This window comes from Panthera tigris, chromosome F2 (assembly GCF_018350195.1).
Source record: "Panthera tigris isolate Pti1 chromosome F2, P.tigris_Pti1_mat1.1, whole genome shotgun sequence".
Taxonomy (NCBI): domain Eukaryota; kingdom Metazoa; phylum Chordata; class Mammalia; order Carnivora; family Felidae; genus Panthera; species Panthera tigris.
Window position 1 is genome coordinate 42567960 of NC_056676.1, and position 19380 is coordinate 42587339.

The window sequence follows — 19380 nt, forward strand, 5'->3', positions numbered from 1 at the left end:
GATAAAATAAAAAATAAAACCCACCTGAAGTACTCCCACCTTGGGCGTAATAAATGTTCTCTTCTCAAATTCAGGTTGAAGAAGGAATTCTCTGATGGAGACAAGTGGAAATGGATTCTCTCACTTTTTATTTTTCGACTTACTTAGACAACATGTTCATTTTATCAAAGACTCTTGGCATTAAGTTTGAAGTTGCAAAGTATATCATTTTTTTGATATTGGAAAACAGCATCACACCTTTTTTTTTTAATGTTTACTTATTTTGAGAGGAGGAGGAAGGGCAGAGAGAGAGGGAGAGAGAGAATCCCAAGTAGGCTCTGCATTGTCAGGGTGGAGCCCGATGTGGGGCTCAAATCCGTGAACTGTGAGATCATGACCTGAGCCAAAGTCGGATGCTCAGCTCACTGAGCCACCCAGGCGTCCCAAACAGCATCACAACTTTTTTATTAACTTTTCCCCATGATCCATAAAAGTCAGCAGAAAATGTTCCCATCATCCTTCCTTCCTACACCCTGCCCCAAATTTACCTTTTTATTCAAACATGTCAAATTTCAAGTAAAGTCTTCTTTCTCAAATTACAAGAAAGTTTTAAAAATGAAGTTAAGCCATATGACTTTGGCAGTGAGGGAAAGGTCTACTTTTATACTTTCATTATGACTTCTTTGGGTCATCCAAAAAGCTCTGTATTTTTATTTATTTTTATTTTTTGAAAGTTTATTTTGAAAGAGAGAGAGAGGAGAGCAGGAGGGGCAGAGAGAGCAAGAGGGAGGGAGAGAGAGAGAGAGAGAGAGAGAATCCCAAACAGGCTCCATATTGCAAGCACAGAGCCTGATGTGGGGCTCAAACTCACCAACCGCAAAATCATGACCTTAGCCGAAACCGAGAGTCAGATCCTTAACTGACTGAGCTACTCAGGTGCCCCAAGCCCTGTATTTTCATACATTTTTTTTCCTTTCTTTAAGTCCTGTAAGAGTAGGTAGCATGTATTCTTTTAGGAAGGCAGGAAGAGGTCATGTTAAAATGAATCGGTTCCTCAAATGCACATCTGGATCCCTCCACCAGCCCAGCAGAGTGTAGCCGGGACTTTTGCACACTGCAGGGAAGGACCGGGGAATTGAGATTGAGGATGAACCAGGTCTACTGTATTTAGAGCTTTTCAGACAACACCTGAAATCTTGTGTTTGGTTCTGTGGGCCACATTTTAACCCAGCTACTGTTAATCCAGAGAACCTCCAAAGAGACTGAATACCAGCCAAGGTGTGCTTAAAAGAGCTGCTGGTGTTCAGCATGAAGAGAGGTCCCTGTGGGGGCTGGGCAGCTGCCCCCGATGCTTGAAGCTCTCTCAGAGGCAAGATGGACAACATGATGAGGTTTAGTGTCCAACAGCTGAGATCAGAGTGGAAGGGAGATACAGGAAAGCCAATACCAGATCAACATGAAGAAACATTCTGACATGGAGAATTGCCCCAAATGAGTGGATCGCTTCATGACAAGGTAATCCTAGTGATCGCTGGTGTCTGTAAATCTCTTTAAAGTTTGCAGCACACTTTGATAGGTATCATCTCACTTGAGAGGTATTATTCTGGTTTTACTGAAGAGAAAACAGAGATTCTGAGAAATCCAATGACTTTCCCAAAGTCATGTATGTAATCATCCCAGAGTCTTAGAGGAAATGAAGGATGTCTTCCAAACAGAGCAGGTGAGCAGAAGATTTGAGATGGAAGGCAGACGTGCCAGCCTGCTGGTCCAGGGCTCACAGCTCACATCCCACTTCCTTTCAGCCTGTTCCTCTTATTAGAAGCTTTCATATTCTGTCTGGGGGGCTCACTGGGTCACCTTTCACTCCTCTTCTCCCAACCTCACACATAGCACTATGACATGGTAGTTGAGATTTATACCAGCCAGCTTGGAATTCCAGTGAGTTTCTTTTCTTTTTATTTCCTTTTTTTTTTTTAAAAAGGTTTATTTTTTGAGAAAGAGAGAGAGACAGAGAGAGACAGAGCATGAGCATGAGCAGGGGAAGGGCAGAGAGAGAGGGAGACACAGAATCCAAAGCAGGCTCCAGGCTCTGAGCTGTCAGCACAGAGCCTGATGCGGGGCTTGACCTCACGAACTGTGGGATCATCACATGAGCTGAAGTAGGATGCTCAACCGACTGAGCCACCCAGGTGCCCCACCCAATGAGTTTCTTAACCTGTCCAAGCCTCAGCTTCACCAAGGGTGACAGTAGTAGTTCTTATCTCATAGGCATGTGCATCTCAAACAGAATTAACACCACTGGGTTTCCAGCTTGATTTTACCGCCACCATCACCTAGGCCAGGCTTGTTATTACTCACTGGGAGCTGCAATAGCCTCTTAACTAGTCTTCCCAGATTCATCCATGCCCTGTCTGGTTTATTGTCCATTCTATAGATTTGTGACCTTCCCCAAATGCAGATCTGATCATGTCACTCCCTGGCTTAAAACCCTTTAGTGACTTCCATTAAAATCTTTAACAGAGCCCATAGCACCATGCACAGGCTGGGCCCTGTGCAACCCCTGTGGGGCTCTGACCACACCAGACTTTCACACACATCCAAGCTCTTTTTTCACCTCAGGGCCTAGAATGTTCTACCACCCACTCAGGAAGTCAGGTTGCCCAACCCCATCCTATAAACTGTCAGAGTCTCATTTATATCCCTTCATGGCACTGTACCATTCACAGTTATATATTTATGTGATTATTCACTACAGTCTGACTCTGTAAACTGTAAGTGTCTTGAGGGTTTTGCTCACTGCTGTTTCCCAACATCAAGCATGGGACCTGCCATTTAGTAGGTGCTCAAAGAATGTGTTGAATGAATAAATGGCTTCATAGGGGACACTTTCAGAGCAGATTTTTGTGACACATAGGGTGGAGGGAAGGACTAGATGTATTTCAAGGCCCCCTCCTTCTCTGGGATTAGATGATTCTATGCTTCTTTGCATGTGCTCTCACCCTCCTCCCCAGACATTACAGCACTTAGATGAGGCCAGAGGAGTCTTCCAATAAATCCTTCAGATATTACAAACAAATGACTCATAGAGGTAGAATATGAAACTTGAACTGAATACCATGCAAATTCTTATCTTGACGTTATCTCTACTCCCACACAGAAAGGTAGATGCTTATTAGGTGTGTGCTGATTTGGGACAGGTTAATTAATATCTTAGGGCCTATTTCTTTATTATAAAAATTATTAGAGCTAGTAAAGAATTCAGCTCGATTGCAGGATGTAAGTCCATCATGCAAAAAAATAAAACAGCATTCCTTTGAAATGTAACTTTAAAAAGATATTATTTGTGACAGCAAAGTGAAATGTAAGGTATAAGGTATCTATGAATAAACATAACAAGAGGTCTATAACATTTTTTGTGGAGAAAATGATAGAGCTTTATCCAAGAACATTAAAGAAGACCTAAATAATCAGAGAAATAGACCATATTCATGGATAAGAATACTTGATTTTCTTCAAATTAACCTATAAACTCGATAAAACTCCAATCAAATTTCTGAGAGAGCTTTTCATGGGCTTTGACAAGCTGGTTCCAGGATTGATGAAAAATCAGTAAGCTAAGAATAACCAAGACAATTCTGAAAGAGAATCAGGTGGTAGAAGTACAGAGGAAATAAGGTACTTTTAATTATCTGTAGCAAATAGGACAATGTAGTTTGGCACCAGGAGAGAAAAACAGACCAATACAAAAGAATAAAGAGCTCAGAAGTAGATCCTTGCATATACAGAAATAATATTTGGGGGGCGCCTGGGTGGCTCGGTCGGTTAAGCGTCTGACTTCGGCTCAGGTCATGATCTCACGGTCCGTGGGTTCGAGCCCCGCGTCGGGCTCTGTGCTGACAGCTCAGAGCCTGGAGCCCGTTTCAGATTCTGTGTCTCCCTCTCTCTGTGACCCTCCCCTGTTCATGCTCTGTCTCTCTCTGTCTCAAAAATAAATAAACGTTTAAAAAAAATTTTTAAAAAGAAATAATATTTGGTGGACTTAAAATTGAAGATCAGAGAGAAAAAAGATGGTCTAACCGATAAGACTATGCTGGAACAGTTGGTTATCTGTGTGGAAAAAAAACTGGAAATAGATCTCCACTTCACTCAGTTCTCTAAAATTAATTTCAGATGGATCAAGACATAAAAGTGAAGAGCAAATCCACAGAAGGAAATTTAGGAGAATATTTTTATGAAGGATTAAAAAATATATACAAAGTTCAACACATAAAAGACTGATAAATTTGAGTGCATCAAAATCTCAAGCATTATTAATGGGTACAGAGATTCAGCTGGGAAAGATTAAAAAGCTCTGGAGGCAGATGGTGGTGATGGTTGCACAACAATGTGAATGTACTTGATGCCACAGAATTGTACTCCTAAAAGTGGTAAAAATGATTATGTTCTGTGTATTTTACCATGGCTTTACAAAACTCTCAAACACTATTTAAACATTAAAAGGCAAGTTAGGAACTGGAAGGAAATATTTTCAAAAGTGTCCACGATATGTAAGGAGCTAGTACGAAAGACAAATAAGTACAAAGAGACAAATGAGGAAATTAAAGAATGGGCAAGGTCAATGAACAGGCAATTCACACAAGAGAAAACCAAATGGTCAATAAGTATGTAAAATGATGTCATGTTTACTAGTCATCAAGGAACTATGAATTCATGCTTCAATAAGATACCAGTTCACATCCACCATATCAGCAAAAAATTAAAACACCTGACAATATTGTATGTTGGCCTGAATATGAAAAATGCAACTTTCATCACTGTCAGGAGTACTCATTGGTATCAACCACTTTTGAGGTCTCTCTGGCAGTATGAAACTCAAGATGGCCAAACCCTGTAACTCAGGAATTCTATTCCTTGGTAGCCATCCCAGAGAAACTCTTGTACCTCTGCCCAGCACAAAGCAATGACTAGAAGGGCAAACAAACAAAAACATAATAACCTGAATATCCATCAACAGAAACACAAATAAATAGGCAGTATGGTTATACAATGAAATACACTATAGCAATGAAATAGATAAATTAACCAGAATTTCATATATTAGCATGATATACCTTCTTTAACTTTAATAATAAAAGCAAGTCTCAGAAGGATGTATACTACATAATCCTATTTAAATGTTTTTATGCAAATGAGAGTGCAAAATTTGTTATATAGGGATTCTTAAAGGTGTAACAAAAATATAAAGACATTGACAGGAATAGTAAACACCAAAACCAATTCAGTAGAAGGAAGTGAGTATAATCTGAGTATGGTACACAGGGAGCTTCAGCCATTTGGGAATATCTAGTTACTTAAAAGGGAAAGTTGGTAAGCTGCTATGCATCATAACAACCTATCTTCTTGCATATCTGAACTATTTCATAATTTTTAAAATGTAATATATTTTGAATGGTTGATCCGGCTTAAAATAACAAGAACAGCCACACAGAATTTTATGTGGCTTCTAGGCCTGTTCCCTGCTTGTGTTAAATTGGGTTTCCTCTCCCCTTGCTGGGCTTAGAGGTGTCAGGTGAATTCTGAGACTCTTTGCTGTGCCTCCAGGTCCCCTATCTCCCTGGACATACTCTCAGTGGACCCTAATGAGTACTCAGTCCAAAAAGTTTGAAAGAGGATGTTTTGCTTTTAGCCCTGGGCTCCAGGAACAGGAAACTATACACTCTTGCAGGGAGCTGGCAAGAGAAGGGGTTGAAAAGAGAAGACGGGGCAAATAGATCTGCACTTGGCTCAAAGGTGGGCATTTGTTGTGGATTAACCTTCACTATTCTGGCCAGAAGGAACACAGGGCTTTAGGTCTTCACATCAGGTATGCAAATAAAAGCAATTTATCTGCTGCACCCCTGAAGGCCCACAGGCAAAAGCTGCATGGCCTTCTGTTTCCCCTCTGCACCACAGTACCCACCTGTCTTTCAGCAGCTGCCAAGGGGGAAATGTCATCATAAATCAGCAGGGCATTTTATTTGTCTCTTGATGATAAGCTGTATAATAAGATGTCAACACAAGGTCTGCTTCTGAAATCTCCCGTTCCATTGGCCCTATGCTCCTTCTAAGGAAGAGCGTAGAGATCACAGACACCAGACAAAAACAACCTGGGCCCATGATGCTGGTAGGGCAAGTATGGAGCCTCCAAACTAGCCCCAGAGAGTGCTCCTAGCAGGGAATTTCTTGAGCTTCTGTCAGCTTGAACCCCAGACCAAGCCAACATCGCTTATACATAAATCTCACACACTGCTCTCTGGTTTCCTCACCATCCTGACTTTAATACCTGGAGCAGATCAGATCTACTTCATTTTGGCAAAACACTTTATAATTAAGCAAGCCCAAGGTTTGGAAAAGACGCTCTTAGCTTGGCTGGTTTATCTTTCGGTGCTAAGACTGCAGGAGCCCTCTGTCAGGGGTGGGCTGCCAACCCATAGTGTGGTGTGTGATACATCTCCTCGGCCTGCCTTCTGCCCTGAAGGTACTGTGACCTATAAAAAAATAGTATCTCAGTGAAAGTCACCAAAACTTTGTGTTAACATAAACTTTGTGTTAATGTGAGCTTTCTTCTCATGGTTCTGTCTCAGGGCAGCCCTAATGCAAAGGTGAGGATGTAGGAAGGAGTGTGATGGTCAAAGTGGAAGAGAAGAGGAGTGTGAATGGGTGGGGGAAGGAACGGCTGCTCTGCAGGAGGCAGAGAAGACTGTGGGACACAGGGGTCAGGCCCAGGGCTGGAAAGTCACCTGCCCCTGCCACTCGCAGAGTGAGGTGCTCCTGCGACAGGCTCATAATCTGATGCCCCAACCAACCAACCAGCACACACATGCGCACACACACATACACACATACATGTGCGCACCCACATGCACATGCTGAGCATGGGCTCTGGCACCACACTGCCTGGATTCAGATCCTGGCTACGCTGCTTACCAACTTGGCGACTTCAGTCAAGTTTTCAAGCCGTTGAGTGCCTCGGTTTCTTCCTTCTCCCCTAAGCACATTACTAGAAATCTTAGTATCTGTTTCATGCTCATTGCCAGGAGGATGAAATGAGTACTGTGAGTTAAATATTAAGTACTGGCAGAGAACTGAGTCCGACGTCAGTGTTCCGTCTATCCAACTGCGAGGTTTCCCATTCCTCATCCTTTCCCCACTTGGCCTGTCTCAACTTGGCCCCAGTAAAACTCTTGAATAGCCAGGTGCTTTTAGGCCACACTACTCACCTTTCTCCTAGGCAGAGAAAGGTTGAGGCCCAGGGAATCAACCACCCCCACCTCATCATCCCAGGTTTGGAACGGTTGCCACCTGTGTCAGAAGGAGGAGGTTCAAAAGGCCCATGACCTCAGTCATCAAGTGTTTTGGAATCTTCTCAGGATGACTGAATAGGAGTGGATTCATGGCAGCTCTTGGCCATTGCTAGGTAACCTGTTCCCTCTTGTTCCACGAACCCTGCATTTGGGGGAGGCTGGTTAGAGTCTGTCCTATACTCCCTTACAGAAACGAGGATTGTAGAGATGGCAGTGTCCCACACTCTTAATATCTCTGCCCTGCAGCTCTGATCAGGGCCCTTGGCCCATTTCCCCAGAAATACTGTTAATGTTTGTTAAGCGATTAATATGTACTAAACAGTAAACATCTGTATTATCTCTAATCCTACCAACAATCCCATGACAGGGGTGCTAACTAATACGAGTGAGGTTAAAATATGACTTAGGGAATTTAAGTGACATAGCAAGGTCTTATCTCCCCTCATAAGCTTCACATGTAGCATGAAACTGGCTTTAATCTGTTGTCCCTTATTTGTTCTGCTGGCCTCTCAGGCAGGGGTAAGAGAAGGATGAGGGGAAATGTGGCTCTTTTCCTTTTTTCCTATTTGTCTTGGCTTCCTGAAAACCCATAAAATGCTTACCCAGGGCTGAGTATATAGCAAGCTGTTAATGAATGTGAGCTATTATTATTATTACACAATATTTATTGAATGCACTGTATCAGGCCCTGGGAGTGGGCCAAGAACGTAGGACTCAATCCTGTCCTCCAAGCACTGTGAAGACGCTCACGCCAGAGTAAATTGCAAATGCATCCAATAACTGCTAAACCAGAACAGCGGAAGGTCATTCGAGCTGAGGTCATTCGGGACGTTTCCTGGAGGCGGAGGAAGGCTGGGGAAGATTTCAGGGAGAATGGAGATTGTCTACAAACATCATGGAAGGAAAGCAGGCATTTGCCATCAGGGCCTCCATTCTCAGCAAGACGAGGGGCAGAGTGGGGATGGCCTCCCAGGACAGGACACCCCGTGGTGATCAGAGATGTCCCCACATGCCCAAGACTGGCCTATTGCTGTGCCAGGGAGCAGGGCTTTGCCGTCACTGTGCCCAGTTTACAAATGTCATATTTATTGGCTGCATTTCATCATGCAGATGCACCATAGTTTATTTAACCGTTCACTTTTATTAGGCTTTTAGGTTGTTCCTCAATTTTCCACTATTATAAATAATGCAGCAAGGCAGAGTGGTAATAGATGTGGACTTGACTGTCAAGGAGGCCTTTCTGGGCCACTTACTAGCAGTGTAACCGCAGGCAAGTGACTTAGTCTTTCTAGGCCTCAGCTCCATTATCTATAAAATTAGAATGATAAAGCAAGCTATCTCATTGAGTTGTTACAAGAGTCCAGGGAAACCACATTTAAGTTAAAAAATATTATCTATATACATATGACTGCTTATTATGTGCTTATTAGACGTCAGGCTCTGTCCTAAGTGCATTGTATTTTAACACATATGAGCCTCACGACTGCCTTATTAAGAAGAGTCTGTTACTAATATCCTCGTGTTCAATGTGAGTGAGAATTGCAGGAACTTCTCAGAGGTCACTAGCCAGAATGAGGCTGGTATTGAATGTAGGTAATGGGTCCCAGAACCCACATTCTTCACCACCCCTCTGCTCTCCTGCTCAGTGAGTGCTAGTTGTTGCTTCGTTATTACTATCTTGCTACTGTTGGTGTTGTGACAGGGTCTTTTGGAGGCTAAGGGAGGCTCTAAGTCACTTTCTGTCTTTCAAGCTTCTGGTGGAAATGAGGAAATGCCAAAACAGGGTTTTTAAAAACATAGCGTATTTTAAATGTTTATATTTAACAAATTTACACTAGTATTTAGTTTAAAATACAAAAATGCAAACGCTCTCAGGAACAATAGACGTAAGAGATAAGCCACTGGCCGAGTTTTCCCTGTGAAGCTTACGCCTCCCCAACACCCACACCAGGATCTTACCCAGAGAAGTGGCTTTGGAGTCTGGGGCTGGAATGAGAGGGAGTTGGGGCGGGGAAAGAGCATGAAAGCGGCTGGTGGGGTCTTGGCATGAAAAGCAAATGCTGAACATTCACTGTGTAAATATCAACATTTTAAGATCCTGGAAATACTGCCATCCATCTATCTTTCTTTTCTTTCTTTCTTTCTTTCTTTCTTTCTTTCTTTTCTTTCTTTCTTTCTTTCTTTCTTTCTTTCTTTCTTTCCCCTTCCTTCCTTCCTTCCTTCCTTCCTTCCTTCCTTCCTTCCTTCCTTCCTATTTATTTTGAGAAAGAGAGAGAGTACACGTGACACATGCATGAGCAGGGGAGGGGCAGGGAGAGAGGACAGAGAGAATCCCAAGCAGGTTCCATGCTCAGCACAGGGCCCAACACGGGATTCTATCTCATGAACCATGAGATCATGACCTGAGCAGAAATCAAGAGTCAGATGCTTAACCAACTGAGCCACCCAGGCACCCCCATCCATTTCTTTATAAATGTACAGTTTTGTAGCTTGCTGTTATTTTAGATTCCAAGTAGAACTTTAAATTTTTGAACATGTGCCATCCTATTTGAACTTGGATATGCATGCTAAAATCACTACCACCTTTCCCCTCCCTCTTTCCAAATAAAAATATAGAATACAATTCAGCAAGTATTTATTAGACAAACCCTATGTGTAAAGTGCTGTGCTTGAGGAAAGACATCAAAAACAGCCATTTGCTGAGCACATCATACATACTCTGCACCAGCATAAGCTTGGTGCTTCCCACACATTATGATTATTTAAACCTTATAACCACCCCGTGAGATCAGTGTATTCTTATCATCACCATTATACTGATGAGAAAATTGAGGCTCAAAGTGCAGGTCTATCAGATTCTAGGTCTGTTGGTCTACTGTTTAGACACTGCTCCTGTTGAAAGGCCCAAGTTGAAGTGATAGGTCAGACTGTCCCTTTATCTTTAAGTTTTGTCATCTGTCAAACATGAAAACCGGACAAGATTATTTCTAAGGTCCCTTTAAGATTCTAATTTGCTCTCCTTCAGAAGGGTAGACATTTCATATAAACTGGAACTTTGTCTTTCAGATTGTGTTTTCCAATGGACTCCTACTTTTCTGCTTTTTTTTTTTTGAAGCTTATAACCCATATAGAGAAAAATGTATACATCTTGATGAATGAACAGAATGAACACCCACGTGTAACCAGCACCCAGAACAGATTACAGGCTTCTATTTTAGTTTCAGGGATAAAGTGCCACTAACTAATTTCATTTAACTAATATTCATTGAATATCTACACCATGCCAAAATATGATGTAGTGTCAAGAGAATGAGAAGGCACGCCACATATTGGGAGGAAATACCTGCAAAAGGCGTATCTGATAAAGGATCTGTACTCAGAATATATGAAGAACTCTTAAAAGCCAACAAGAAGGGGCACCTGCGTGGCTCAGTTGGCTAAGCATCTGACTCTTGATTTTGGCTCAGGTCATGATCTCGTGGTTCATGAGATCAGGCCCCACGCTGGACTCTGCGCTGAGCTTCGAACCTACTTGGGATCCTCTCTCTCCTTCTCTCTGTCCCTCCCCTGCTTGCACTCTCTCAAAATAAATAAATAAACATTAAAAAAATTTTTAAGTGAACAATAAGAAAACAAACAACCCTAGTTAAAAATATGTCAAAGACCTTAACAGACATCTTACCAGAGAATATATACAGATTGCAAATGGGCACATGAAAAGATACTCTGCATCATATGTCATCAGGGAAATGCAAATTAAAACAGTGAGATACCATGACAAACCTGTTAGGATAGCCAAAATCCAGAACACTGACACCACCAAAGGCTGGTGAGGATGTGGAGTGACAGAATTCTCATTCATTGCTGGTAGGAATACAAAATCCTACAGTCACCATGAAAGCTAGTGTGGCTGTTTCTTACAAAACTAAGCATACCCTTACCATATAACCCAGCAATCATGTTCCTTAGTATTCACCCAAAGGAGTTGAAAACTTTATGCCAACACCAAAACCTGCACTGCGGTTTGTGGCAGCAATTTATTCCTAATTGTCCAAACTTGGACGCACCAAGATGTCCTTCAGTAGGTAAGTGGATAAGTACACTGCCACATCCAGACAAAGGAACATTAATCAGCACTAAAAATAAATAAGCTTTAAATCCATGAACAGACCTTGAGGAACCTTAAATGTGTATCACTACGAAAGAAGCCAATCTGAAAAGGCTATGTGTGGTATGATTCCAACTATATGACATTCTGTAGAAGGCAAAACTAGAGATAATAAAAGATCAGTGGTTGTCAGGGGTTAGGGGTAAGTTGGGGATGAATAGGGGGAACACAGAGGTTCTTTAAGGCAGTGAAACGATACTATAATGATGGGTCACATCATTATACATTTGTCAGAACCCTTAGAATATACATCACCAAAAGCAAACCTGAATATAAACCAAGGGCTTTGGGTGATTGTGATGTGTTGATGGGTCTTAACAAATGTACCACTCTGGTGGGGGATGTTGAAAATGAGGGAGGATTGGGGGCAGAGTGTATGTGAAATTCTATACTTTTGGCTCAGTTTTGCTATGAACCTTAAACTGTGTTCAAAAATAGTTTATTTTTTAAAATGATGCAGAGTGAAAACTGACATTAGGAAACCCTAGTTCTAGGCTTGCCACTTTTAGACCTGGGACAAATTTCTCAATCCTTTCTGGAAAATGCAAAAATAAGTCTTTATAAGATCACATGTACCTTTTAGCTCTAGATCCTGTCTAGGTCCTTATATATAAGGATCTAGGTCCTTATATTAAGGACCTTAGATCATTCCACAAAGCATTTTGCCCTTGCCTAACTGAATCCTCTTTATGTTTAATTTTCTCCTGTGACTCGATATATCAAGGACAATTCATGAGATTATATATGTCTAAAGTCTTTCCACAACTGTTAATAGTACAAAAGAGTGCAGACTACAAACAAAATTGTGAAGAAAGCAAACACGGCTTTATTCCCCTTTTTCTTTCTCTTCCCTTAACACCACTTCTGTCTCCAGGGATCCTAGCACCTCTGGATTCTTCCTCTGCCTTCATAAAGACCTGCTGTCAGGAAGGAGCTCCGTCATTCTCTATCACATACTTGCTTCACCCAGTTGGGGAGGATTCAATATGGCTCCTCTAGATGTGCTCCAAGGTGCTTGAACCAGCTCTGTAATGGTACTAGAGATGCAGACGTCTGTTCCCATGCCCCACTCCCTAACCAGACTCAAGCTCCTTAACAAAGAGAACCACATCTTCCTCTGAGCACAGGCTCAGTTTACAATTTTGAAGAAAGTCACTTCACGTTGACGTGTCCATTGCTGGTAAAGCCTGCTTTGTTAGCTTACTGTGAAGTACATGTGATCCTTATTATTTACGGATTCTGTGTTTTCAAATTTTCCTACACACTGACATGTATTTGTAACCTCACCAGCACTTTTGCGTTCATTCACGGATATGTGCAGAGGCGACCTAAAGGTTGAGTCACTGAAACACATCTTCTCAGCTGGGGCCAAGTGCGCCAATCGTGTCTATTTGTTTTCATTATGTTTCAGCTTATTTCAGTAGTGGAAACAAGTATCTGTTTTGTGCGTGTGGTTCTTTTAGTGGCATTTTTTTTTTTTTTGCATTTTTGCGCCCTTTTTGGTGATTTTGCTGTTTAAAAGGATTCAAGTACAGCACAGAAGGGCTGTCTAGTGCTCATCAGCACAAGAAGGCTGTGATATGTGTGATGGAGAAAATATGTGTGTTAGATAAGCTTCATTCAGGCATGAGCTCAGGTGCTGTTGGTGAAGTTCACTGTTAACAAATCAACAACATATACTCAGTGAGGTGGCCTTAAACAGAACACATATAAAATAAGGTTATGTACTGATCAGTTGATAAAAATGTGACCAGAGGCTTGCAGGAACCTAACTGGACATTTCCCCTAGGAGTCAGGGTTCAGTATTTTCTAATTCAGTATTCTGATTTTAAAGAACAAAATACTATCAATAAGGAAAATCAACTGCATGTGCATTTTTACAAGGAGAAAAGGCCTGAATCTCTTATAGGAATCCAATGACCATCACAAAAAAGTGGGTTTATTTGGTGGACAAAGAAGGTAGAGAGAGTGGCCAGTCCCAGGGACCCTGAATTCATGTTCCTCCCCTGAGTGCACACAGTTTAAAACATTCTGCTCACTTGTCCCTGAAACCTTTTCCAGAAAAATTAGAAGAGCAACCAGGTGTCTTACTACTTTCCAGGATATGATTTTACTGTGAAAAACCTAAACTTCATGTTAAAGTAAAAACCAATTGTTTTCAACACTTAACTCTATTAGAACAGTAATAAGTAATTGGCTTTTTAAACAACTTATTATGAGGAAGACAAAGTAACTCTTACTTAACCCTCAGATGTGCAATACTCTAAATTCAGATTCTTTATTAAAGACCAAAATACCAATTAAGTATTAAAATATGAATTGTACTGAAGCACCAAAGAACTCATCAGATGATTAATATTGAGCAAAACAACTCTTTACTGTTCAATAAATTTAAAGAAAAAGGCATCAAAATTTGCTACTTGTAACTTGAATCTTAGGTTCATTAATTTTGCATGCTTTTTTCCTCAAAATGACATAAAAGATGAGGGCAGTAACCTTAAAAACAAACAGAAAAAATAAAAATTATAAACAGCTGTTGCAATAATTCAACCAAATAGTTAAGATAAGTGGCATATTAGTTTCCATGGCCACTATAACAAATTACCACAACTTGGTGACTTAACACAATAGAAACAAATTCTCTCAAAGTTCTGGAGACCAGAAGTCCAAAATCAGGGGCGCTTGGGTGGCTCAGGGAATTAAAGCATCTGACTCTTGGTTTCAGCTCAGTTCGTGATTTCACAGTTCATGGGATTGAGATCTAAGTGGGGCTTTGCAGCTTCGTGCTAACAGCACGGAGTCTGCTTGGGATTCTCTCTCCCTCTCTCCCTGCCCCTCCCCTGCTCACACACACTCTCTCTCAAAATAAATAAATAAACTTCAAAAACAAAAACAAAATCAGTCTCACTTGGCTGAAATCAAGGTGTCATCAGGGCCATGCTCTCTCCAAAGGTTCCAAAAGAGAAACTATTCTGTATCTCTTCCAACGTCTGGTGGCTTATGGCAGTCCTTGGCTTGTCACCTCATCACTCTGGGGTCTCATTGGTTTCTCCTCCATGTGTGCCAAATCTCCTTCCTCCTTTTATCAGGATACACGTGACTGCATTTATGGTCTGCGTGGATAATCCAGGATGATCTCCCTATCTCAACTTCCTTAACTGAATGACATCTTCAGAGTCCTTTTTTGCCATTTAAGGTGACCTTCACAAGTCCCAAAGATTAGGACATGGATATCTTTGGTGGGATGTATTAGTCAGCCTACCTAAACTTAATATTAACTGTGTCTATGCACGAGTGACCTAACATAATGAAAAACTTAAGGGAAGTGCCTCTAAGAACAGCTGCTTTTGACCTGAGCCCCCCATACTTCACGGTCAGTTAATGATTCTTTTATAGGAATGATGACGATGAGAGGGGGAACATTACTAAGCATATGTCATGTACCTTTTCCTGTTCTAAGTTCCCATACATTGCCTCACAGAATCCTCAAAACTACTGTAGGAGGTAGAGTCATCATATTTCCTTATTCTACAGATGCGGAGGTGGAGGGCACTAAATCCATGTGAAGAGAGAGAGCCAGGATTCAGAACTAAGGGTGTCCATCCCCTGACCCTGCCTCTTTCACTGGGAGTATACCCTGGCTCCCTGGAAAAGAGTGTCTCACAGGCAGAAACAAGTGCCATCGCTGCAGCCGTATAAAGAAGCCTCTCCTACAAACTGGTATGTGAAGTCCAGCTTCATGAGTTCCATATTACCATAAAATAAGATACTGCAGTAAGAAAATAAAAATCTCCTTTTAAGTTGCTCATGATGGGGTCTCCTGGGTGGCTCAGTCGGTTGAGCATACGACTTCGGCTCAGGTCATGATCTCGCGGTTTGTGGGTTCCAGCCCTGCGTCAGGCTCTGTGCTGACAGCTCAGAGCCTGGAGCCTGCTTTGGATTCTGTGTCTCCCTCTCTCTCTGCCCTTCCCCCGCTCGCATTCTGTCTCTCCCTCTCTCTGTCTCTCAATAATAAATAAATGTTAAAAAAAAATTTAAGTTGCTCATGATGGCATAGCTGTTCAGGAGATCATTTCAAGTTGACATGAACATTCAGGCAAATCTCACCTTTCTGAAGGTGAATGAAGTCCATCTAACATACCAACTCCCTTCAATTTGGGATCCTAGGAATTTCTGTGAATAGCTATTGATGGCCATTGGCGCTGAGCCCGTGGGGATTACTGATGTTCACAGAATAGCGGGTTGCAGAAGCTGCAGATTCTTTTATATTTTGTTTTAACAGTGTAGGGGCAGGAGGGACTCAGTAAATGCCTGTAATCAAGATGCCCAGTGATATAAGCCAGACTTACTGCTCAAATGGAGTAAATGGCCTATAAAATGATTTTTCTTCTGAGCCAAATGTTGCACTCACTATCCTGGGACAAACTGCCTCCAAACCTGGGCTCACACTGCTCTTCTCATCTCGATTCCTACCTCCCTCTAGCCCTCCATCATCACATATTGAGTACCTAAGGTATGCAGTACATTGGGCTTGGTGCTGCCCATACCAAGGCAATAGGGTAGGATTTCTCCCAATGGTGGACCCTGGAGTTAAGTAACAGAAAAAGAACAGTAGCCAGTTTATCCCAACCCTCTTACATTGGTGAGAGTTAGTCATTGATTTATTCATTCATTCAACAAATATTTATTGGGCATCTCTGCATTCCATGCCCTTAAGGAAGTAAAAAATAAAAAATAAAAAATAAAATAAAAAGATAAAAAAGGCATCTAACCCAGACTGAGAGAGAGGGTAGTGAATGCTTCGAGGAGGAATTATAGACTTTGCGTCATCTGAAAGGTGAGGAGGAATTATCTAGACCCAGTTAGAGGAGGGTTTCCAGGCAGTAGAGTAGTTGGGTAAGGCTGGGTCTGGGGGAGCCAGGGAAGGAGTGGTGAAAGATAAGGGTGGGGAGTTAGGGGCAGAACTGGGAGGGGCTCGAAGGCCATGTAGAGAATTCCAGACTTTATCCCAAGGAGGAATGTCTTACGAATTGAATATTATGATCTGCGTATGTCCCATTCTTTCAGCTACCACGTGGTCCAAGATTGCTGCCAGAACTCATCTATCATGCCCACATTACAGGTAGCAAAACAGCAGAATGGAGAAAAGAAGGTTGAAGGCTGAGTCAGAAAAATCCTTACATCTTCCATACAACATTGTTGTTTATATCTCATTGGCCAAAGCACATGGCTACACTTATTGACAAGGAAGAGAGGGAAATATATATTCTAGCTGAGTACCTTGCTACCCTTATCCAAATATCTGGAATGGATATTTGGCAAATGATCAGATGTCTCTGTCACAGCCATCAATCAAATGAGACAAGGTCAGGATATCCTAATCCTCCAGGATGGGTGTCAAGGAACACCGTGGACATTGATGTGCCACCCAGGTCCCCTTTGATGAAGGACTTGCCTCAGCTGTATGGAGTGTTATCAGCAGAGAGCCTTCATCTGTCAGCACCTCCAGAAGAGCCTCTTCACCCAACGAACCCAGACAGCCTATACTCAGTGACTGTTGATGCAGGACTATAAAGGCATGCCCATCTTGATCCAGCTGATGACAACCAACGTGGGAGTTTGGCAACTCAGGACTAGCTTCAATTTTTCCCATGGAGTTGGCCAAGGCTCTTGTTAGACCACATTGTAGCCCGGACTTTCCCTCTGCCCACTCCGGCTTTCTTCTCTTCCCTTCCACAATTGGATGTCATGGCCACTCTGTAATAAACATCCTGTATGCCAAACTCTATCTCAGAGTCTGCTTTGCAGACAACCCAGCCTGTGGCAAGGAGGGAAGATATATCTACCTGGAGCCAGGTGTCAGAAACTGTATCTACTGAGAATAGAATGGGCTGAAAAGATGGAGAAATGCCCCTGTATGCACCTTTCCTTTATTGCATCTTCTGCCTGCTTCTCATGGCTGCCAGTATGCACGTTATATAGCATCCTCTATATCCCTTCCACTGTGTTAACTATCCATTTAGGTTTGGATAACTAGATTCTCAAAGTTGCTCAAGTTTGAAGTGTTTGAATAAGAGCAAATATTGGACGAAAGCTGGGTCTTCCCAGACCCAAAGTGCAGGAGTGTCCTCATGGCAGAACTTCTGCCATGGCTAACTATGGTTAGAGCCCTTTTTTGTTTCTTTCTTGGTTCTTGGGTAGGCCCCAGATAGGTGAGATGTGACTTCAAATGCAGTAAGTTAAGGGAAGGAAAAAAAAAACAACAACAACTATGCGGTGGCATTTCTTATGCTAACTCGAGCCAATTTTCCTTGCCCTTTTTGGTACTTGTGGAATTTAGTTTAAAAGCAGCCTCTCTTCACAGCCTCCCTTCACAGAATGCCCTTCCTCTGGCATTCTATCCGCATGTTTCTGAGAGCTTGTCCACATAAAGGTTCACTCAGGATGGACAGAGATCACCTGGGCTCCTTGCTGTGTGTGAGAGGTGCTCATGACATAGGGAAGGAAATGGCCAAGAGATGCCAGAACTTCACCAGCCAGTTCTCGGGCTTTACCCCACCATGGTAATGCCTCCTAGCCAGTGTGCACGAGCGATCTGCCAACATTAGACTGCACCAAAAACTTAGTAGTTAGGAATGTTTTTGTTTTCATTTCCATGACTCGGAGTAACCATTATTCATATAGTACCTATGAATGTACCCAGTTCTGAGAAAAAAAGAGAGAGAAATTTATGGCAAGAAAAGGGAACTTTGCCATCCATTTTTAGGGGAGTTTAACTTCTAGGTTAGTAAGCTGCAGATGTTAGCGACACGAGTCTGCATGCTGTGTGATTTTTGAAGCTTCCCTATTCACAGATCTTTCTGGCTTTTCCCGTTTGTCTCTGTCAACAATTGACACTGCAGTCTTTTTTCATCTGGGGCTTAAAAAATTGAATTTGTGATAGCACCTTCAGTCACAAAAGCACTTTTCAGGGCCGGGGGTTGAGCAGTCCATACCAATTTTTTCTCAGTTTACGTTTGTGAAAAGTGCAAGGAAAAGATCATTTCCATTTGAAAAACATTAACTGAACTCACAGAAATGTGTAAATACATTTATATAAAGACTTTTACCCGGGCTCCTGGGTGGCTCAGTCAGTTAAGCGTCCGACTTCAGCTCAGGTCATGATGACATGGTTCATGGGTTTGAGCCCGCATTGGGCTCTATGCTAACAGCTGCTTCGGATTCTGTATCTCCCTGTCTCTCTGCCTCTCCCCCACTTGCGCTCTGTCTCTGTCTCTCTCAAAAATAAACATTAAAAAAAAAGACTTTTATTCATCTTTGAATCTTCCAGGGCCTGCCACCTGGAGTATGGTAGACCCTAAATGTTTGTTGAACGAATACGTGAATGAGCGAAGTGAGGAAGTGAATGGTTGTTGAGCAAATAAGTGAACATGAGCTCAAGAAGCTTCCTTGGGGAAGGATGTAAGAGGTACACAAAAGGAATAATACAGAAAAGATCAAGTGCTTTCGTGAGAAGGAACAATCACATCAAGTGAAGTCAGTGATGCCCAGTCCTGGCTGCCATGGTACAGTTCCCACAAGGGCTTGAAAGATCTCAGAGCCCAACCTGTTAAATCAGTCTTGGAGGATGGACCCAAGCGTTGGTAATTATTAAAGTTCTTCAGGAGATTCCAATTTCAGCCCTTCGAGACCCACTGGGACAGAAAGGTCAGGAAGGAATTCATAGAGGAAGTAGTTTTTGTGAATACCCTTTTAAGGATGGATTGAGTTTTGACTCGTAAAAATGAGCAGGAATTGGGGAAGATGTCCTGACTTCTCGCCCTCCCAGCCACAATTCCAGCTGGTCTATTTTACCTAACCCAGACAGATGTTAGCAACTGGTAAGGGGGC

General features: G+C 42.2%; 1 long non-coding RNA gene across 1 annotated transcript in view; it reads left to right on the forward strand.

Annotated features, from left to right (window-relative positions):
- LOC122235103 overlaps positions 1 to 18631 on the forward strand; it is a 58925-nt gene extending 40294 nt beyond the window's left edge. Inside the window, exons 3-4 of the long non-coding RNA XR_006213228.1 lie at positions 15025 to 15210; positions 16558 to 18631. This is a non-coding gene — a long non-coding RNA (uncharacterized LOC122235103). The remainder of the gene's footprint in view (positions 1 to 15024; positions 15211 to 16557) is intronic.
- Positions 18632 to 19380: the final 749 nt, after the last annotated feature.